Genomic DNA, 24,174 nt, shown 5'->3' with positions numbered 1-24,174 from the left:
TAGAAAGCATGAACACTTTCATATATATCCCCTACTAGCCCAATTATTTGGAATAAATTATCACCTTCTATGGTGATACACTCTCATATGTCACATTTATTGAAATACTTCATTCTTCTTTTGAAATGTTATTTTTACTGTTTATTGGCCACAATTCTCTGCTTCAAACCTTGCATTAGTTCTGGTTCTCAGTTGCAATCAACAGAAGGTGGTTCTGCCTAAATAATCTGAAAAGTCATTTTTCATAAAGTGGTTGGGTAGCTCACAGAAATATTAGGAAGGCAAGAGAACTATGGTTATGGTTAAGTGGCCATTAAAAAATACCCCAGATCATACTTTAGATCATAACTGATGAGAGGGAGGAAGGAAGGGAGAGAAAGAGAGAGAGAGAGAGAGAGAGAGAGAGGGAGAGAGAGAGAGGAAAAAGGAGTGATGCTTTCTCATCACTTTCTTTGTAACTATACTTTACCCCTCATCAAGCCTCATAATTAGAAGAATTTCTCATATATGGAAGAGAGTTCAAATCCTGGATTCCTAAATGAATACCATTTGCATCCTACAACTCTATAGTATTATTTTACAGATTGAGGAATGCTGTTATGTAAGTTTATAACAATGTAATGAATTTACACATGGTGATAATGAAACAGCAAAGCAAATGGACATTAACAAATAAAAAAGCAAGGTAAGGAAATGGTGCACATTATGTCCACCTTAGAGATGCACAATGCACACGAGCATAAAGAGCACCCTGAAGTTCCCACAGTGAAGAAAACTTGGAATGAAATTAGGCCCAGAATTTTCTAAAGTTACTTGACTTTGTATATGTTTATACGACTGCTCTTATGGTAGCACTGTTAGGTGTATGTCTAACCCCCATTATCCTTCTTCCTAACTCTAATCTGGTCCATCTTCCTCATGACCTTGTTCAGGCGCAGCTAACTTCATCCTAGGCCTGGGAATATGTCCTACTTGACTAAGATAATCATGGACATGTGATGCATTTCCATCCAATGAGATGTCAGTGGATGTTGGCTAGGGTATCTGGGATATTTTCTTAAATATTGCAAATAATTACAAATATGAATTGAGCTCTTTATTCCTATGGACTTTGTCTCATTTTGATGTGATGCCTTGAGCTGTTGTAGCCAGCTTGCACCACAGAAGGGGTCAGCCTGGGGAGAACATCTATACCAAAAGGATGGCAAAGAAGTAGCACCAGCATCTGTAGCATATGACACCTACCATCATATCTCATTATGCAAAATGATACACTTTATTTTTTATTAAGTGTTTTAAAAAACATCCCAAATGAAATATGCTAAAACATCTTGAACACGTTCCATGGGATTTCCTTTGGAAACTAGGATGATAAAAACTTCTGAGTTCTAAGCCTTGCTCTGTGCACCACCTTCCTAGTATTTTTCCTTATTTTTATCAAACAAAATAGCCTGCATTTTATTTGAATGTATAGTATTTATTTATTTGAAAAAGTTAATTTTAGCTGATTAATCAGGCAAGTAACATTTTTGAAATCTACTATGTTTCCCTTCTTGCATGAATGTGGATAAAACATCAAACATTGGGCATTGTATCTTTACTGAAGAAAGAGAGTCTAGCACAGTGATGGCGAACCTATGACACGCGTGTCAGAGGTGACACGCGAACTCATTTTTTGGTTGACTTTTCTTTGTTAAATGGCATTTAAATATATAAAATAAATATCAAAAATATAAATCCTTGTTTTACTATGGTTGAAAATATCAAAAAATTTCCATATGTGACACGGCACCAGAGTTAAGTTAGGGGTTTTCAAAATGCTGACACGCCGAGCTCAAAAGGTTCGCCATCACTGGTCTAGCATTACACTTGGCATGGGAGAGAAACTGTTGTTTAAATTTTAAACCAATGTCTGATTGTGTTGTTTGAACACTCCTGGAGAGGTGAGATTGAAGGTACAAACTTGAGCACCAAAGGGAAGGATTCACACACATTATCTGATACTTGACTTGTGCATTGTAAATGCTGTCTCAGAATGTGCTACCTTTCCTTAGTTCTAATGTTATGAAGTCAAGAAATCTTCATTTCTGGGAGTCCTATTGTTTTGAGAACTAATAGTGGTTTTCAAAAAAAAGAGGCGTATTTGTAAAAACAATTATTTAAACCATTAAAAATCAAAGGCATCAATAGTTTGCATCAACACAGTGATCAACACATATGGTGCCTATTGTAATGTGAGAGCATCCCTCTGGCTCACCCTTCCCACACACAGTCTGCCAGAAAAATGTCCTTTCCTCTGCCAGCAATTTCTCCTGTGGGTGCCATAGCCCTCAGCTTAGTAAGGGTGAGGGAGCTCTGCATAGATGTGAAATCCAACACAATAGTTAGGGCTGTGATGGTGGAGAAATTAGCCAAGGAAGAGAGAGCAGGGAAAGGGAACAAGGAGGCATCAGAGACTGCTTCCTCCCCGCCCGTAACATATCTTCTACAACTCTCTCTACTAGCACTCCTGAAAGATAGAGAACAAGGGAGGGAGAAAAAGGACAGAGGGAGGAAGGGAAATAGGGAGAGGGAAAGGCAGAGAAACAGGGAGGGAGGGAAGAAGGAAGGGGGAGAGAGAGAGACAGAGAGAGAGAACAGCCATTTTCAACTGATAGGTTATTTTTGTATTGGGTGTTCTTAAAATTCTGAACTTCATTTTTTTCCCAAGTGTTTCTAAATAATGGATGCCAATAATTCAATCTTAAATCCATTCCGTTTCATTTCTAAAAATAGTATATGAGTATATTCCTTCACTCCCAATTGCTTCAGTTGAGGATCAAATGTTCTCAGAACAAAACTTGCACTAATTCGTATTTCCTTATTATACACCCAAAGTTTTCACCATAAAACTTAGTCCTATTTCAGTAGTCATTGGAGAGACATACATCCTATATAATAAAAAGCTAATATGCTAATTAGACTGAACAGCCAAATGACCTTCCAGATGTCCTTCCGGATGACCTTCCAGACGAGCAGGGCTGCGAGGGCCAGCTGGGGCTGCAAGGGCTGGCTGAGGCAGCCTGGCTGAGAGGGTTGAGCCCCTTGCACAAATTTCGTGTATCAGGCCTCTAGTTATCATATAAACATATATAGGGTGTCCCAAAATTCACGCAAAAAGTAATTTTGATAGAAAATACAGGCTTATAATTAAAAATTGCAAATTTTTTAATAAAGTGTACAGTATAGGGTTATGTATGGAATAGCACATCCAGTAAATGGCCTCCACGGCTTTGCTGGCACATACCAAAGCCGTGGTCTTCATTGGTCTTCATTGTCCCTGCTCTGGGCCATAATTGGTACTTGGTAATACTTATCAAATTGAAGGGATTGAAATCAAAGGGCAACAGCTACTAGAATCTGATTCAATAAACCAAGTAAAATTAGGCTTTTATTTTTTTTTGTTGTTGTTGTTAATGCTCACGCAAAATTCAAATCTTGCGTGAATTTTGGGACACCCTATATATTATTGTTATTTATTATTTGTCATTCAATCAATTTAGTATATTGAAGTTTCAACCTGTGAGATATTGAAGCTTGAGTGACATTTGGTGAATTTGGAACTTTTGTTCTTTGTCCTTTCATTTCACTGTTTTATTATGTCAACCATTCATCCTTCCATTGCATACATATTTATTTAAAGGGAATTGAGATTCTTTCTTTTAAGTTTGGTCATTTCTATAAGAAACCAGAGTGAATATATTTAAGGACCCATCATGGATCTCCACATACTAAGCTAATTCTCAGAACCGTTGTCAGATCCCTCAGGATACCAGATACAAATTACACAAGTCACGTGAGAAATTAAGGGGCTGAGATGCTGCCAACCTGAACAGGTATTCAAGTTATTTATCTTGGGGATGGATCCTTCCAGAATCTTATCTAGATGTAGCAGCAAGCTGAGAGCCGTGCTAGTAATACTCAGCGCTCACCCACCCACTGAAGACCTCTCCCACCCATCTCTCCCAACAATCCAACAACAAAAGCATGAGTGAAACTTTGTGTGGGCTGCTTTCTAAGCTTGTCCTGCATGATTCCCCAGCTGTAGGTTTTCATGCCTCTGCTTGAGTGTGGGCTGGACCTAGTGATTCACTCCTAATGAATAGAATGTAGCAAAAGTGACAAGATGCTGATAATCACCATACTGTGTATTAGATCTCCATTACCCGTTGCAAGTATGTACAGTTAGCTAACACTTCAATGGCAACCACAATATAAATGTATCAACTCAATGTGTTATACCCCTTAAACTTTCACAATACTATATGTCAATTATATCTCAATTTAGGAAAGTGACAAGATGTTAGCTACTTCTGAGATTAGGTTGCAAAAGACTGTGTCTTCTGAACTGCTCACCCACTCCAGCTCTCTCATTTGCCCACTTTTATGGAATCCAGCTGCCATGCTATGAGTTGTCACACGGAGAGGCTCATGTGGTAAGGAACTTAGGGACCACTGCCTCTTAGGAACTGAATCTGCCAACAACTGAAATGAATTTTAGAGAGAGGATAGGTAGTTAGGGAGTAAGGGGTGGAGGGGGGGCGGTCCATGGGAGAGGAATATACTATAGGTAAGGGCTTGGAGCCGCCAAAATGCTTATCTTACTTTTATAAAGGATAGAGAAATGTCACAAGATAAGGGAAGAGGCAAACATACATTCACAGGAGATAGAGAAATGTCACAAGATAATGGGAGAGGGAAACATACATTCACAGGGGATAGAGAAATGTTACAAGATAAGGGGAAAAGGAAAAGGGATCACCAGGTGGGCTTTGAACTTTGGAACTGATACCCTGTAAAAGAGTGACCAATTAGGAAAGCATGGGATCATAAAATGGGGAAGAGGTCCAATTAGAAGGGCGTTAGATAGACAAAGAACTCCCAGTCTTTAAAAACCTTAGACAAGCCCTAGCTGGTTTGGCTCAGTGGATAGAGCGTCGGCCTGCGGACTGAAGGGTCCCAGGTTCGATTCCGGTCAAGGGCATGTGCCTTGGTTGAGGGCACATCCCCAGCAGGGGTTGTGCAGGAGGCAGCTGATCGATGTTTCTCTCTCATCGATATTTCTAACTTTCTATTCCTCTCCCTTCCTCTCTGTAAAAAATCAATAAAATATATTTAAAAAAACACACACACAAAAAAACCTTAGACAAAGGGGCTTGGTTGGTTACCCCTTTGGGAACCTCTCCCTACATGGGAGTTTGTATTTGCTTCCAATAAAGTTCCACACTTTTACTAACAAGTACAGTTAGTCCGAGAATTTTATTCTTCAAACTTTGTGAGACAAAAATCCAGGAGAGTCTGCTCACCAAACCCCACGTTATATAACCATGTGAGTGAACCTTGAAACAGGTCCACTCCACCCTAGTGGAGCTCAGAGAGGACCACAGTCCCTCCCACACCTTTATTGCCACTTTGTGAGAGACCTGGAGCCAGAGTACCCAGTTAAGCCACACCTGGATTCTTGACTCCAAATTTTGGGTTAACTGCTGTGCATAGGTGTATAACTGACCATATATATATATATGTATATGTATATGTGTATATATATATATATATATATATATATACATATATATATATATATATCAGTACCTAAAGCTATTTACCAAAAGCAGAGTTTATAAAATGTATGTATATATAATTACATAAATAATTATATATAAATATATGATATAAATGTGACTGATTATTTTTATTATTTTTTTACTTATAGGTCTATCTTTCCTCTTTAGACTGAAAGGATGAGGTATGTTAGGAGCCATAATGCAGAGTTCCTGGAACCTAATAAGCACTTAAAATATTTAAGGAGATAGATTCTCTTTTCTGCAATCTCATTAAATACATGATCTATCCTGAAAGGATTAGCTGGATATACAAATAACTTTTCTAGAGTGTTATCAGCTTTAAGAGACAGTAAGGAGGAGGAGTTAAGAGTTTGGATCAATTCCTCCATGGATGAATTGAGCAAAAAATAAAAAAGAGAAAAGAGAAAGAAGTCATGGACATAGAATGGAAACAGTGTGGTGACTGCAGGGTGGAGTAGGATGAGTGGAGGTGGGAGAGGTTACAGGAGATAAATGGTAACAGAAAATATAAAACAAAATATTTTTTTTCTTCTTTTTTTATTGCTTAAAGTATTACAAAGGGTATTACATATGTCTCCTTTTTCCCCCCACCCTTGACAACCCCCTGGCCTCTCCTAGCCCTCAGTGTCTTATTTTTTTAAAAAACGAGTTTGGATCAAGTCAGACACATCTGAATCTCCTCGCTTGCTCCATTGTGGTTCCAGCCCTTAGCCATGGGCTAGTAGTCACATACTCTTTTAAATCTGGTTCCTCATCTATGAAATGATAGTAATGATATAATTACATCACTGGGTTGGGGAGAGGATTAAATAAAATGAAGGGAAACAACATTGTGCTTGGCACAAAGGCGTACTTACTGAGTGTTAACAATGACCATGGCAGCTTTTAGAGAAGTTTACATACAATAGCTCTCTTAATCATTAGAGGAGTCATTCTATAGACATTGTTTGACCTGATTTCATGACATAAAGTTGGAAGTTGGGGCAGTTAGGTGGTTCCTCCAGTGTCATGTCCTGAGGAATTACTTAGAGTCAATGGCTTCAGTTAAATAAGATAATGATCCCTGGCCGCTGTTTACACTCAAATGTTAACTGGTATTATTGTGCCATTAAGACAAAAATCTAGACTCCCTGGCTCTCAGTTTAGTGGCCTTTCTGCTGAATAAGGCCCATTTCCATCCACCCATTATTTTTCTTATTTTCCAGATGTCAATTCTACTAATGATAGGAACAAAACTAAGACCTGGAAATAAAGTCAAGGACTGCTGATTCAAAGAAGAGCTTCTTTTTCCAGCTGTGTCTGGAGAAATTCTTCAGTAAAATGCAGTGTGAAAATATCCAAACTTTAATTCCTTATTAAGTCAGAAGTAGGTAATTTAACCATATTTGGTAGTCTCATTAGGTCTTGTAATCAAATTACTAAAAACATGTATTTATTAGGTATAAAAAAAGGTTAGGGGAGATTACAAATGAAGAGGACTTAATAAATAAAAAGAGACTTGAATCAAAGAAAAACAGATTACTTTCAAAACCATGATTTTTTCCAGTCCAAGACATGGAGGAAAGAATTGATTGAAGAAGCCAGTCTGGGGAAGGTGTCAGTAGATTGGTTCAGTGGCAGGACATTCCTCTACCACACACTACCCGTGGAAATGGTCATGGTGATAAAACCCTGTTCCTCCCCCCATTCCACGGGTCTCTGAGCTGGAAAGCTCAGAGTCAGATTGTGGCTGTCCCAGTCCTCAATATTTTAAGCCCCCAGAGTGGCAGAAAATGATAGTTATCAACAAAGCATGAATTCATGGAAAGAAAGCCACATATAACAAATGAGCAACGTCTTCTTTTATAAGATTTTTCCCCCTCTAGGTGTTTAAAAATCTGAATGTGAAGGAAATTGGGTTTTGTTGGTAAGAGTAATGGGAGGCATTTGTTTAAGCTGCCATCCCACGGCTAACAAAGGGACATCATAGTCCCCACGGAAAGCCAGGGCCCAGAAGCAGGGGCAGGGGACCTGTGCAAAGGAGACAGGCATGGGCAACAGCATAGCTTTCGGAGCAGTCGGCCTCCTCCAGGTGCACTCTCCTACCCAAAGCCCCCATGAACCTTTGGCAAAGGACAGAATAAAAGATATTTTCTTGAAAACATATGATGACTGATGTCAGACTGTGAATTAAGGCACCTGGTAATGAGGCCGAAGCTTGAGCTGCATAGACTGGGGTGTGGATTAGGAGAGAACAAAAGCCCCATTATGGTTTCTGTTTCCTTTTCAACTCTCTGTCACACATTTCTTAATGGGACTTTCATTCTCGAATTCTTCCTGGAGTTTGATGTGACTTTAGCATTAACAAACCTGACAGCCAGATATAATAATTTGTTGCTCTGATGTGTTCTTTCAATTCAAACTTTTACTTTTTGGGTGGGGATTGATGAGTATTAAACTGACACTAGGTAAAACCCCCTTTATCTTAGAAAAGATTAGAGATATTTTTGCAGTTATTAGAATAAACATTTCCAATATCTGTTATTCTAAAGTATATTAAGCACACAGAAAGAAATCCATGTATAGCCCTAACTGGTTTGACCTGTGGACTGAAAGGTCCCAGGTTCGATTCCGGTCAAGGGCATGTACCTTGGTTGCGGGCACATCCCCAGTAGGAGGTGTGCAGGAGGCAGTTGATTGATGTTTCTCTCTTATCGATGTTTCTAACTCTCTATCCCCCTCCCTTCCTCTCTGTAAAAAATCAATAAAATATATTTTTTAAAAAAGAAATATATATATATATATATATATATATATATATATATATATATATATATATATATATACACACACACACACACACACACACACATATATTTCAACCATCAGGTTCACTAATTTAGTTTTATTTGGTTTTTTATTGAGCAAATACTTATTGTGTCCAAGGGCCATTTTTTGTTAGGTCTGGGACAGTTAGAAATAAGATCTTCTTTACACTTATATTTTAGTGAAAAGAAATAGCTAATAAACTAATCAATAATAATGTAAAGTAATAAATAATTTTGCAGTTTTAGACACTGAAAGTGCTATTAACATTATCTCAAGGAAAAACATTGCAACTTTACTTTTTATTTCTTCCCAAGGAACATAGCTTCTAAGTAGAAATTGTAAAAGGTCACTAAACTTCCATGTAAAGTCCAAATAAGTGGTGATATATTTTCACTGGGGCAATTTGGGATAATAAACTATTGTCCAGCTACTTGGTTTTGTTTCTACATGATATAACCATTAATGAATGGGGTTTTGCATTTCCCTATTATTATTGTATTGTTGTCTCTTACTCCCTTCAGATATGTTAGTTTTTGCTTTGTATATTTAGGTATCATGATATTGGGTGCATATATATTTATAATTGTTATATTATCTTTATCAATTGACCCTTTAATTATATTATGAAATGAGTGACAGGTTTTTTACAGATGTAATACTTTCTCCATTGACTCCTTCCCTTGACACCTGCCCCTCTCAGGCCTTCAGCACACTATTGTCTGTGTCCATGGGCTATGCATACAAATATAACTTCCAAGGTTTAATCTAGTTTTTGACTTAAAGTTTGTTTTGTATGATATAGGTACAGATACCCTTGCTCTCTCTTGGTTTCCATTTGCAAGAAATATATTTTTACACCCCTTCACTTTGAGCTTATGTGTGTCCTTAAGGCTGAAGTATCTTATAGGCAACATATAGTTGGGTTTGTATTTGTTCATTCACAATCAATCTATGTCTTTTGATTGGAGAATTTAATCCATTTACATTTTAAGTAATCATCAATAGGTAAAAACAAAACACCTTACACTTGCCATCTAGTTAATTGTGTCTGGCTATTTTGTATTTCCTTTGTTCCTTCATTCCTCTCTGCTGTCTTCCTTTGTGAGTAGATGATTTTTCACAGTAGTATATTTTGATTCTCTTCTTTTATCTTGTGTGTATCTGTTAAATGTTTATGTTTTATGGTTACTCTGAGGTTTACTTTAAACAGCTTATTGGTATTTCTATTTTATGCTAATGACAACTTACTTCCATTGCATACAAACTGTACCCTTTTATCCCCCCATTTTATGTTTTTGATGTTACAATTTCATCTTTTTATATTTTGTATACATTAATTATTTTAGCTATATCCAGTTTAATAATTTGTCCTTCAACATTTTTACTAAGGTGGTTAACACACCACCACATTACAGTTTTAGAGTATGCTAAACCTGACTATATACTTAAACTTTATGAGTGTATTGTACATTTTCACATTGTAACATATTTCACATGTTTCCAGTAAATGCCCTTTTGTTTAAGCTTGAAGAACTTTCAGAATTTTCTGTAAGGCATGTCTAGTGCTGATAAACTTCTTTAGCTTTTGTTTAATTAGCAAAGTGTTTATCTCACTTTTATTTCTGAAGGACAACTTTGCTGGATAAAATATTTTCAATTCGTAGTTTGTTTTCATTTCAGTACTTTAAATATATTGTCTCACTCCCTCTTAACTTGCAAGTTTCTGCTAAGAAATTTGCTGATAGCCTTATGTCAGTTCTCTTGTATGAATTTTTTTCTCTTGATGCTTCTAAAATTATCTTTTAAAAATTTTAGACAGTTTTATTATAATATATATTGGAGGAGGAGATTATTTCGGGTAAAATTTTTGACATGACCTATTAGCTTCATGAATGTGGATGTCCAAATCTCTGCCCAAGTTTGGAAAGTTCTCTGCCATTATTTCTTTTCTTTTTAAAAAAAAAAAATATGTGTGTGTGTGTGTGTGTGTGTGTGTGTGTGTGTGTGTGTTTTATTTCAGAGAAGAAGGGAGAGGAAGAGAGAGATAAAAACATCAATGATGAGAGAGAATCACTGATCTGCTGCCTCCTGCACACATCCTACCCCTAACCCTGACCAGGAATGGAACCGTGACCTCCCAGTTCATAAGTCAAAGCCCAACCACTGAGCCACATGGGCTAGACCTACCATTATTTCTTTAAATAAGCTTTCCTTCCTCTTTCTCCTTCTTCTTTTTCTGGGACTCCAAGTATGCATAGCTCATTTCTCTTCATGATGTGCCATGACTCCCATAAGCTTTTAAAATTCGTTTTCATTTGTTTTTCTTTTTGCTCCTCTGACTGGATAATTTCAAATGAGCTGCCCTTGAGGTCACTGTTTTTTCTTTCTGCTTAGTCCAGGCTGTTAATTTAACTCTTTCTTCTTCTTTTTTTTTTCCGGTTTGGTAATTGTATTCTTCAACTCTAAAATTTCTGCTTGATTTTTTAAAATTTTCTATCTTTTTGTTCAACTTCTCATATGTTCTTATACTTTTTACTGGACATCTCCTGTGTCCTATTTGTGGTATCACGTTTCCCTGATCCCTCTGGCCTTGTTTAGGTGTCTGCACATATGAAACAGTCACCTCTTGCAGGGGCCTGGCTATTGGTGTGCACTCCTGTGACTCCAGGTCACTCCATGAATGCATGGCAGTTTTTGCTGGTGGCAGGGAGCAGGCTAGGGGTGTTCTGGTGCACAGCTGGGGAGATTAGCTGCAGATGAGCCCTGTGGTGCAGACCAGTGTCAAAGACAAGTCCAGATCCAGGCCCATTAGCAGCTGTTGGGATCCTGCCGTCAGTGTGCACTCCTGTGGCTGCAGGATCAACCCACTAATGTGTGCACAGAACTGGTGGCCAATGACTAGATTTGGCTTGGGGTGTGCATGTGTAAAGCTAGTGGAGTCTATCTGTAAGTGAGCCTGGTGGTGCAGCCAGTGGCTGGAGATACAGCTGATTCTAGGCCCACAAACAGTGGGGGGGAGCAGGGGAGAGGGGGTCGGGCCTTGGCTGCAGGGTCCTGCCATGGCATGCACATGGCTGCAGAGGATGGTGATAAGAGTCAGACTGGCAGCGTGCAAGTGCACAGCTGGAGGAGGTAGCCCCAGGAGTGTGCACAGTAATGGGTGATGGCTCGGGGAGTCTATGTTGATGCCTTGCATTTACAAGAGTTCTGAGATGGCTGCTTGTGAATCTCGCACTTGGCAAGTGCAAGGGTGGAGAGTGATTGAGGGGAGACTCGGGTGTTTGACATCCTCAAATGCGAACAACTGTGTGGCAAAAAAACAGTAAAAATACAGTGGGTCCTTGGTGGCTGTGCTGGCCATTGGTTTAGTCAGTGGCTAAAGCTGCTGGGGTATCTGCAGAGCAGGTCCCAGGAGCTGTGGTCACTCCTCGGCATAGCTGACAATGGTAACTACTGCTCTCCATCCTTGTTTCTAGTTGTTTCTATACTCTTCAGCTTTGCCAGCCTCTGGGTGGAGTAAAACCAAAGTAGGTCTTTCAGTTTCCTATTAGCTGAATTTTAGAATTTGACTCTATATTTTGAGCACCTGTAAAGCAAACTATTTCTTAGCTCCCATCATTAACTGTCAGCTTATGCATTATGTGTTGTGGTATCTGCATCCTCTAGCCACCACCCTTGACTACCATAGCATTAACACACTGCTAAGAACAGGCAAGTCCCAATGAGTGACCACTAAATACATCTATATATATAAAAGGCTATATATACCGACCATCCAACTGTCCAGTAGGTATGATGTGCACTGTCCACCAGGGGGCAGATGTTCAACGCAGGAGCTGCTGAGCTGCAGTGACTTGGCAGCAGCAGTTCTCGGGTTACATACACCAAAACCGGGTTACATACACCAAAACCAGAGAGGAGGGAGCCCAATTCCTCGTGGGGCCACGCAATTCCACCTTCCGCCGTGTGTTAGGTTGTTGCTGGAACACTGTCATCTCCGAATCTGGTTTACTGCACACTTGCGTTTGTGTTCCACACCCTGTACGACAGCAACTTTGCAGAGTGCCCTCTCACACTCCAGGACCCCTCAAGGGATGTCAGAGAGCGGTTTCAGCCTGATCCCCGAAGGCCAGGCTGAGGGACCCCACCTGCTGGAGGGACCCCCGTTCACTTCGCAGATGCCTTTTGTGCCGTGGCGTTGCCCCAGGTCCCGCCCCGCCGGTCACCTTCTAAATTAATTTCCTTTCAGTGTGCATGAATCCATGCACTGGGCCACTAGTTTTCTTATAAAGACGAACCAGACACACTTTTCCAGTTAGGGACAAGCTAAATTGTGTGATCAGCACGTAGCTTGATTTGCAACTCATGGACTAGTGGCATTTGCTAGACAGAGTGAGATTTTTGGTGACAATTTCTAACCTCTGATTCCTTTCATTCTAACACCTCTATTTTAAGTATTTGTTGTTTTGAAGTTTCAGAGCTAAAATGGAAGGTAATATTATATAATAAGAAAGCCAGAAGGGCTTTTTAGTTTTTATTTGTTAATTTTGTGTCTTGTTGGAAGGTCTAGGAAATGGCCCCAGGATGCCAGTCCAGTCTCGGTGTTCTCAATGGATCCATCAGAGCTAAAGTTTCTCTGCTTTCCTGGCCTGCAGCTCTTTCAGTCCCAAGATACCAGCATATCCATCTCTTTCTAATTTTCCAGGTCATTAGACAGCAACCTTCAGAGAATCACAGGTATCCACAAGGGACTTCGGCAGATCCACACATAACCCATTGCTAATGGAAGATCATCAGTCACCTCCTAACTTAGGTTCTAAAGTCATAATAAAATGAAGCACTGAACACAAAATACTGAGGATTTCAGTCCAAAATCTGGCTTTTACCAGCTGGGTATTTTATTGAAGCCTGCAGTTTGGGATTCTTTAGGTGTTTATGTAGAATTATTCTTTAAGGACATAAATAAGAATAAGACAACTATCCAGGATTCAACTTTATTTCAGGCAAATAGATTCCAAAATGATTTATTAAATAGCCACATTGTGCTTGAAACTGTATTTTTTAGTAGGCTATTATGTGACTTGGAAGTATCCCTAATCATAAACAAATAATTTCTTATGCCTGTAGTTCAAATGGACTTAAGTATTGGTGTGTCTGAGAGTCACGGGAGGAACTGGTTAAATTACCAAAGCCAGGTCACTCCCACACACCTGAGCCTTCTGAGCTCCTCAGGTGGTTCTGACACATCATGTTTGAGAAGCACGGCCACAGCCCCGAGAATCTCCTGTAAAAGAAACCACTTACAACCAAGACGCCTGACATAGAGATACCGGCTGTGGAGGTCACTGATGGGAGGTCCGTGTTTGAACGAGGTCCATGTTTTTGTTTTTGTCTCTCCAAAGCACTACCTGTGCCAATCTTAGGACCTATTCTTGGTTCCAGTTTCTGAAACTGTGCTAGAAGGTGGCTGCCTGAGAGTCTCCAAATTTAATTTCTTATATCGTATGTGTTACAACAATTCAGACCATTTTGGTGAAAATCTCCTCCAGTTTTTAAACTAATGATTAGGGACTTAAACAAAACTGTTTTATACAGTGGTATATGTAGATATATATATATATATATATATATATATATATATATCAATATCACATATGATATGATGTACACATATCAATTCACTCATATGTTTCTATCAACTAAATATTACATTATGAAGATCAAAAAAATTATCTTATGAACTTTTATACCAAAATACCTAGCAAATTGCTTGAACTTACTATATGCATTATAGGTATACATAGAATAAAGATGTATAGATGTATGTATATGTGTGTACACATGTATATGTATATGTGTGCATATATACTTGAATAAATGATTTCTGAATTTAAGGCTTAGATGTATTATATAAATTCAAATTCCTGTGCTACACCCCAGTCTCACTAAATGAGAATATCTAACTGAGGCTGGAACATTTACAATTTTATCAAGCTTTCTCCACTACAGATAAATTCCAGAGGAGCAGATATTTTAATTTCGTTTATTTCTACTGTTTCTTCAATGTCTAAAACATGCGTGGCACAGAATGAGCAGCTTGATAAATATTTGTTGAATGAAAGAAACTGCCAAGATCATAATGAGATTCTGTTGTGCACCATTTGGAAGCGACAGCTCAATCCTATTGACACTTCAATCTAAATGGAAGACACTGCCACACAGACATAGATTTATGTAGATGGAGAGGGGGGAGAGAGAGAGAGAAAATGAGAGAGAAAGAGAAAAGGAGAGAGAGGAAGAGGAAAAGAGAGAGAGAGAGAGAGAGAAGGAAAGAGGGAGAGAAAGAGAGAGAGGGAGGGGGGCAATGAGGGAGAGGAAGCGGGGGGGGGGGAGAGGTAGAGGGAGGGAGGGAGGTGTTTTAGCACCAGCAGAGTGTGTCTCATCCCATAACAGAAGTCATGGAGGCAGAAAAACATCCCTATCCTGTTTCTCAGCCTGTGGTATCAATGGACCTCTCTGGTTCTTAAACTGTTTTCTCTGTCCCTTCTCTGGAGTGGAATTTAACATTTATTCTTGTTGTGTTCCCAGCTTGTTGCTCTTCAATACGCCAGATACTAAACCTATCTCTATGGAGGTGATTCTCAACCGGTGGAGATTTTGTCTCTAAAAGGACATCTGGCAATGCCTGAACTAATTTTTATGTCAAAACTAGTGGCTCGGTGCATGAATTCATGCACATTGAAAGGAAATTAATTAGAAGAAATATTTTAATATTGCTATTCACCCTTTCTCTATAATCGAAGTGTCAACCAAATTCATGATTGACAATGACAGATTGAAACACACGCGTGCGATTGGTGCCAGCGAGAGCTTTATATGTATCGTGCATGTGTGAGTCAACTTAGCCTTTTATAGATATAGAATAAACTTGCTTAATTAGACCTGCTTTCTGATTTAGCTAAACATTTTTCCAGCCCAGTGAAGCACGCCAACTTCTCTTTCAGGTAATTGTCAGCAACACAGCATTAAATATCAACACGAAGCAGATTAATATTGTAGATCACACAGGGAGAACAAAGGGTAAAATATTCGACTGCAGCAGTGTTTGACTATATTCTGTGCAGTGAGAAAACCTGAAGTCATTTTCAAGGTCCACCATTTCTTACTTCTTTTCAGTTGGGTCAAGTTTCTAAGCTTTCTAAATCTCCGTTTCTGGCTAATGAAAAGAAAATAGGATTCCCCCAAGTCTCCTATCTACCTACCCCAGGACTTCTGTGAGGATCAAATAAGATGAGGCATATGAAAAAGCTTCACAGACATTTGGTTACAGTGTGAAATGTTTCCACCTGGCTATGAAGCAAGTCGTGTTCCTGGACAAAGAAACTGCAAGGAGGCTAGTCATCGCTAGGTAGAGGAAGCCGGGCATTGCTATGTGACGTCATTACCCGGACAGTTGGACACTTAGCATATTAGCCTTTTAAATATATAGATAGGTGTGTGTGTGTGTGTGTGTGTGTGTGTGTGTGTGTGTGTGTGTGTTTTAAATATATTTTTATTGATTTCAGAGAGGAAGGGGGAGGGAGAGAGAGAGAAACATCAATGATGAGAGAGAATCATTGATTGGCTGCCCGCAACCCGGGCATGTGCCCTTGGCCAGAATTGAACTTGGGACCCTTCGGTCTGCAGGCCGACACTCTATTCACGGAGCCAAACCTGCTAGGACTGTGTGTGTGAGTGTTTTTCTGGTATCTAGTGATTACAGGTCAAGAATGCCACAATGTACAAAACAACTCCCTACCAATGAAGTGCCAGATTCAAAATGTCAATAGTGTGCTGCTAAGAAACGCTGCTATAGAATAATAACCGTATGCTGGATACCCTATCTTCAAATAGGATCAAGATTAGTTAAAGCTATTTCTTTGATAGCACAGCTCAAATGTGAATCTCAGTTCTCTTCATATTTTATAACCACTTCTATATGTTACCTGAATGATTCCTGGTGCATTTTCCAGGAATTGCCATAACCCAATGCATGTCCCTCCGCAGTTAAAATAATACTTCATCATGCCTCTCATTGCTCTTAGAATAAAATCCAAAATTTTAACTATGTGACTAAATATCTACATCACCAACTTAAAACAGTACCATTCTGTTTATGTTCACTATCCTCTATCCACCACGTCCTTTGGAAATTGACAGAAAATGCCAAACTTTTTCCTGATTCAAAGCATTCACTCTTGTCCTAATAAAACTTCCCACACCTACTTTTGCATTTATAGTCACCAACCTAGGATCAACCTAATGCCCCCCAAAGGGGTTTTTCTAATGACTCTATTTAAAGTGACTGCCTCCAATCATTGTCACAGATTGTTTTTGTATTTAGTTATACATTTACTTGTCATTTCTGCCACCCTTACTTCAACATAAGCTTCATAAGGAGCGATGCCACATATATCCTCCTTATCACTGTGTCTCGCACATCTAGCCCATGCTTGGCATAAAGTAATAATTATGTAAGCGAGGAATGATCTATAGAAACATTACACATATCCAAATAATATGGAAGTGTTACAGCAAAGCGTGCTATTCAGACCAAAAGTATATTAACAAGAAAATACAGACCATTCATTGGGACCAAGACTAAAGGGATTCACTCTCAGAGCAGCAAAGTTAACCCCTCCTAAAATGATTCCGCTGGAAAATCCAGATTAGTGTTCAACAGTGCAAAGGCTCAAATTACAGCTCAAAACAAAGCAAGTCGCTGGAAGTAGTCCCGTTTTTAATTAAACATCATCTCTACACCTGGCGCCACTGCATACCCTGTTTAGTTTGTTAATTATGTTTTGTGAGGAGCAGAGCAAGGCACTTGTACTGAGTAATTTATTGAGTCAAACAATGTAAATTCTGTGATTTTGAAGACAGTTTGAGTATGCTTGAGACAAAAGAGATAATTGGTTTGCCCTAAACATTTTGGTTTCATTTATTCTTTACTTTCACATATACATGAACACAAAAGAAATCCTTTTTGTTTCATTTTGATGGAAAGGTCCAGTGTAATCTAAGTTATGTTCTTTGTTTCTCTGAAAGAAACAACTTTCAGACCATGGAAAGAAGTCTGTCTTGTGCAGTTGGTGCAAACAAAGAAAAAGTCAAGCTAGCACAGGAAAAGAGCTGGATACCACTGTGCCTCACAGTGATACACACTGATATACACCCTAAAATGTGAATGGAGGCCCAAGGATAGGGATCAAACAAAGCACTGACTTAAAAATTTTGCTACTTAATATGTATTGAAAATGAATTCACCTCTGCCCTTTTCTAAGAGAAAAGGAAATTTTTGTATGTAAAAGTATGCACACTTCATTGGGGGAGAAAACCACTTTGCTGTGTGTAGGTTACTTCCTGTTTAATCTTGATGATTATATCAGAGTTTATGGAAATGGAGTTTTCATCCATTCCCCAAGGTATAAATTCAGATATTACGGAAGCGCTTGTCCTGGGAGATGGCAGGAGGAAGTGACTGGCTCACGGAATTTCACTCCTTTTTCCTGCTAAGCGTTGATTAGGGCCATTTCCCACTCCATCTACTCTCCTTTTTCTCCATTTCTCTCTCACTAGGAAGTAATTTTATTGGGGCAAACTGATTTAAGTAATCTCTAGGGAAGTTAGAATCTGGATTGAAGATATACATGATTCTATAACATGCCTTACCAATTTCTTCAAATGGTGGACAAGTATAATTATAAAGGGGATGTCTGGTTCTCATAACATGGGTTTGCAAAATAGTTCTTCGTATACATACATGCGACTGAAGAAAACAGATTCAAGGCATTGAATTGACTCCATTGAATTGAAGAGGAGGGACTTTTACATATAATAGACATTTTAGTAGATGAATGATGTTCCTCTCCTAAAAACATTTGATAACTTTATTTCCATTGAATATCCCATTGTAAAGCATGTCACTAAAATGATTGTATGGTGGATATGTTACATTCAGAGACAGGCATTTTTCTGCTAGTAATGTTAATTGTGCTGGTTAATGTTTTGCTAGTTAATGTATTTTCTGCTAGTTAATGGTTAAACATTTCTCTGTCTTCAAACTTATTTTATGGGGACTTACTTTTCTTCCACTTTATTTACTTGATTACGTGTGTGTGTGTGTGTGTGTGTGTGTGTGTGTGTGTGTGTGTTTAAATAACTTAAACCTACCTGAGGAAGAAATGCATAATTCCCTACATTATTTTCACAATCTGGAACAAAGATCTTTTTCTACAAATAAAAGAAAACACTTATTGAACCAATAATCATAATTATACAAATGATTTCACCAAGTATCATTGGACTTGGGTAAAATTATTGTTTTTTTCTCTAACAGAGATCTCTTTGCCACTGTTCTTGACAATGTTATATCAGTAATGTTCTATAATATTTACCCTTTACACAGTTGTATTAAAAAACAACCAACCAACAAAACCTTCCAGGGAGGGACATAAATACTTGGAAGTAAAAACAGTATTTATAATTCACAGTGAATGAATAGAGTACCCAGAGATTCCCAGAAAATGGGGTAACATAAGTTTGCTTAATATACCATACAAGTGCCAGGAATATTTCCCAGTGGCATTATTTCCAACATGGTTCCACTTCAAATTCAAACACGATTTCCTGTTGTAACCCTCTTTAACATACCTATGGTTTTTTCTTTGCCTATTATAGCATAGTAGTTGTATTTTTACACAGCTGCTGTTCACTAGAATTTGCATTTTTATCCCTTCAAACACAAAATATCCATTATTCTTCTTACAGTTTTGCAGGTCTGTGAGCCTAATTTACTACTGTGCTAAATAGATTAGGATATATTTCTTTTTTTGTCTGCACTTTCTTCCAGTTTTGGCATCCATATCTAAAATCATACTTCAGACAGTATAATTTTTATAAACATATTGGTCAATATACAGTGAGTATTTTTCATATCATGAAATGTTTTTCTACAACATTATAAAATCATTTAAAATAATGTCATGAAATGGCCAACATGTAAAAACCCATAATTCTCTTATTTGTCAAGCATTTATAAACTTTTTTATTTATAAGATAATGTTGTGATCCAAAGCCTTTAAAATTTGCCAGTTTTATCAGTTAAATGTGGTGCCTTGATATATATATCTTTTTAGAAGATGAAGTACAGACATTATTAATGGAGGAAACCAGGCAGTATGTTTTGCAGGGGTCCTCAAACTTTTTAAACAGGGGGCCAGTTCACTGTCCCTCAGACCGTTGGAGGGCCGGACTATAGTTTAAAAAAAACAACTATGAGCAAATTCCTATGCACACTGCACACATCTTATTTTGAAGTAAAAAAACAAAACGGGAACAAATACAATATTTGTATTTGCATGTGGCCCGCGGGCCGTAGTTTGAGGACCCCTGTTAGAGGATGCATTGTCTCTTATGTTCACTCCATAAAGCAGACATTACGGTTTCCATTCGATACAGGGGACCAGGGCTTATAGATATTGAAAGTTAATAAGTAGTGAAGTGGGCTACATTACCTAGACGTCAATGCTCTACTTTTATAGTGGAGTGCTGATAATTTCCTCATGGATTTATTGGTGTTGTCTGCATATTAGACAGCTTAATTCATTGTGTATATTATTGTATACACATAGTGATTGTTTAATTAAACATTTTTTAAAATTTGAGATAATTATAGATTCACATGACCTTATAAGAAATAATTTAGAGAGATCTCATATATCTTTTACCCAGTCTTCCCTAGTGACATCTTGCAAAACTACGGTAAAATGTTACGAGCAGCATGTTCCCATTGATACAGTCAAGATACAGAAGGTTTCTATCATCATGAGGCTCTCTGGTGCTGCTTTTTAATAGCCACACACTTTATTGGGAAAAATACGCAAAAGTAATCTATTCCATCTTCCTGGGCACAGAAGTCTTCTAACATTGCTTTTTTAAAAGTCTTTAACATTGAGTCAAGTGCCCCAAGAATAATTTCTTTTAAGGGAAATGGGACTTTATACTCAATATAGAAATCATAAGGTTTGCCACATTTTAAGCTGACCTTGAGGACCCCTGGTCAGGAGTCTTTTTCTACAGCCACACATGAGAATGCAGGTCAATATGCTGTTTGCTAGTGGGAGCTGGTGCCAAGTGGTAATCAAATATTTTGTAGGTGGTATTGCTAGAATAAGTGAACCACACAAGTGGGAACAAATATCCTATAGAAATAGTACTAAATTTGAAAAAGAACAGGGACATTTATATGTATTATCTACAATATAGGAGACCTGGGTTAAGTTTCTTTTTATCTGTGAGCCTCAGTTTCCTTCTGTGTAGAACTGAAATAAGAACTAACAAATTCGTGAATATTAAGTTATAAAATAGCAGTAACATATTGATATCTATTGTGTATATGCAAATAACTTAAGTGGCAGATTATTATACTCATTTAGCAGATTAACAGATGAAAAATTGAGGCATTAAGTGACTTTGTCTAACATTAAAGAGATCCTATGTGGTGGGAATAAAGAATAAATAAAAAATTACATTCCTCCAGAGCCTTATTCTTTTCACTTGAAAAATGAAAAAGCATTTTGCTAAATGTGTCAATTAAATAAAAGATATGGCCCAGCAAGTGTGGTTCAATGATTGAGCATTGACCCATGAACCCAGAGGTCACCAACTGGATTTCCTATCAGGGTTGCAGGCTCGATCCCCAGTAGGGGGCATGCAGGGGCAACTAATTGATGTTTCTCTCTCATCAATGTTTCTCTCTCACTATCCCTCTCCTTTTCTCTCTCTCTAAAGTCAATAAAACATATTTTTAAAAAACATATGACTCATTCAGGAAAACCAATACAGAGGGGGGTTATATATTTCCAGAGAAAGACCAGCAGGTATTTTTATGTTATAGACCTTATCATCAAGAATAGGGGTTAGGAATAATCCATTCACCCACTCTATATCCATTGATTATCTAGCATATACCAGTAACTCTTATAAACTCCATGCATATAGATAGATACTACTTCCAGGCTTAATAAATAGCAAGTATGAAAGGCCTATTGCAGGGGAAAGCCTCCTGCATGCAGCCTTCTGACCTCCATGAGAATGGCCTTGGGCCTGGAACACCTCCTTCACAGGAGAAAGAGCCCTCCCCGCCTGTGCTGGCTTGTCGCCTCGCATGGGAATATATTTCTCTGTTTCAGACTCAATGTGTATCTTTGTTCTGCTTTAGCCTATGTATGATCTGATACCCGGACACGCCGACTGCTATATCTGTCTCCTGTGGGGAAGGACATTGTCCTTTGTTCTCTGACACAAAAGGGATGTTTGCAGACTGATGACCCTGCATTGATTGCTGGGAGGACCTGCTGGCTATGGGGGGACCATCACCCACTACTAAGCTGATCTTGCTCTGTGTCTTTGTGTGAGCAAAAGGTTGTTTCATTCAGTGCTGGACTGACTATGTTGTGTTTTCCTTGATTATCTCTCTCTCTCTCTCTCTCTCTCTCTCTCTATATATATATATATATATATATATCTACATATCTATCTATCTATATCTGTATCTATATCTGTATCTATATCTATGTCTATATCTATATCTATATCTATATCTATATAAGCCTAATATGCAAATTATCTCCATGGGAGTTCCATTGCTCACTATGATGTGCGCTGACCACCAGGGGGCAGAGAGGAATGAAGGAAGACCCTGGCCGGCAGCCAGAAGGCCCCTGATAGCCGGCCAGGTGGAGGGACCCTACCTGTGCTGCACCAGGCCTCTAGTTTCAATACTAAAATGTGGTGGGCAGAAGTCTTCAGACTCTTACTCCTAATAATAGGTAACAGATGCCACTTGCATTATTAACGCCTAAATATTAACAAATTATTAACACCTAAATAATTTATTCCAGTCCTATTTGTGGGTCTTAGCCTTCTCTATTGAGCACAGAATATCAGAAGGAATTATATCAATCTATTTACATGGGGTGACTTATGTATAACTGTAAATTATAACAAACTTTTGATGAGCATTCTCTTTGTATTAAGCATTATTGTAAACACTATGCATATATTAACTTATTTAATCCAAATGCTCTCTGATGTACATGCTGTTATTACAACATGTGGTAGATGAGAAATCCAGACACAAAGAGATTATGTAATTGGCTCAAGGTCACTCAGCTAGGAAGTGGTGATGCCAGGATTTAAACTAAAAAATACTGGCTCCAGAGCCTATTCTCTTCAATAAGGCTGATGGTTGCAAATGATGGGCAGTTGTCACGAAAGAAGAACTGTGATTCCAATGTAAGAAGAAAATTTGTGCAAGGTGACCTTTAACTTTCTAACTCTGAGTCCCATATTTCTACAAATGGGTGTGTTTGTTGTTTTTTTTAAGTGGGCTGTTCAGCTTGAAAAAAGACTCTGCTGATTTTTTACCTTGTGAAAGAATTACTACTTTTCTAAATTAACAAATTTTAATTCTACTTTAATTTTGGGATAATATAAACAAATTTTATAAATTTTAAAAATATTTAGTAAATAATCTTATAATATGTAATTTATTCCTCAAATTGCCACTCTACAGTGATATTCTACACTTTTCGTCTTTTATTAAAACAAAAGTTGTTTTTGAGGAAACTCCATACTGTTTTCTACATCAAAAAATTAAATATGGAACTGCCATTTGACCCAGCAATCCCATTTCTAGGAAGATATCCTAAGAAACACAAAACACCAATCAGAAAGAATATATGCACCACTATATTCATAGCAGCACAATTTACAATAGAAAAAAACCTTTAAACAGGCCAAGTGCCCATCAGTAGACAGTGGATAAAAAAGCTGTGGTACATTTGCACCATGGAATACTATGCAGCAGTAAGAATAAGAATTCCTTACCCTTTGAGGCAGCATGGAGGGACCTGGAGAGCATTATGCTAAGTGAAGTATGTCAGTCAGAGAAAGACAAGTATCACATGATCTCACTCATATGTGGAATCTAAGTAACAAAACAAACTGATGAATAGAGTGGATCCAGAGACATAGAAGCATGGAACAGAGTGCGGAATCTCAGAGGGAAGGTGGGGGAGGTGGGTAGATGGGACATAATCAACCAAAGACTTGGTATGCATATATGCATAACCCATGGACACAGACAATAGGGCGGTGAAGGAATAGGGCAGAGGGTAGGGCAGGCTGGAGGGTTAGTGGGGGGGAAAAGCAGATGTATGTAATACTTTCAACAACAAAGAATTATTTTAAAAAAATAAGTTGTTGAGAATGACAATAGAGCTAATGCTTGAAATGGTTTTTGCTTCAGATGCCTTCCCTATGCCTAGGCATTTTTCTCTGCCCCTTTCCTTTGGTTATTGGTAAAGACTGTATGACATATGTCCTTAACAGCTGATAACGAAGTGAGGAACAGGAGCTATCAAATTGTCACAGTTAAACCACCAATTCCATTAGACCTCCCTTCTAGTACATATGCTCTAGAGAAAGTATGCATTCTTATACAGTTAAGACTTATTCTTTCCTCTTTTATAACTCTATACTATTAATTTAGAGAATAATTTATACTTCAATTATATGTTCATATGTTAAGATTTTATTAATATTTGTGTTGTAAACAAGATACAGTATAGGAGCCAAATACTCTATCTGCTATATCTGTCCCCTTTCCCCCACAGGTTAGCCATAGCAATATAGTATT

This window comes from Myotis myotis, unplaced genomic scaffold (genome assembly GCF_014108235.1).
Source record: "Myotis myotis isolate mMyoMyo1 unplaced genomic scaffold, mMyoMyo1.p scaffold_m19_p_13, whole genome shotgun sequence".
NCBI classification, from domain to species: Eukaryota; Metazoa; Chordata; class Mammalia; order Chiroptera; family Vespertilionidae; genus Myotis; species Myotis myotis.
This window is presented reverse-complemented; position numbering follows the sequence as displayed.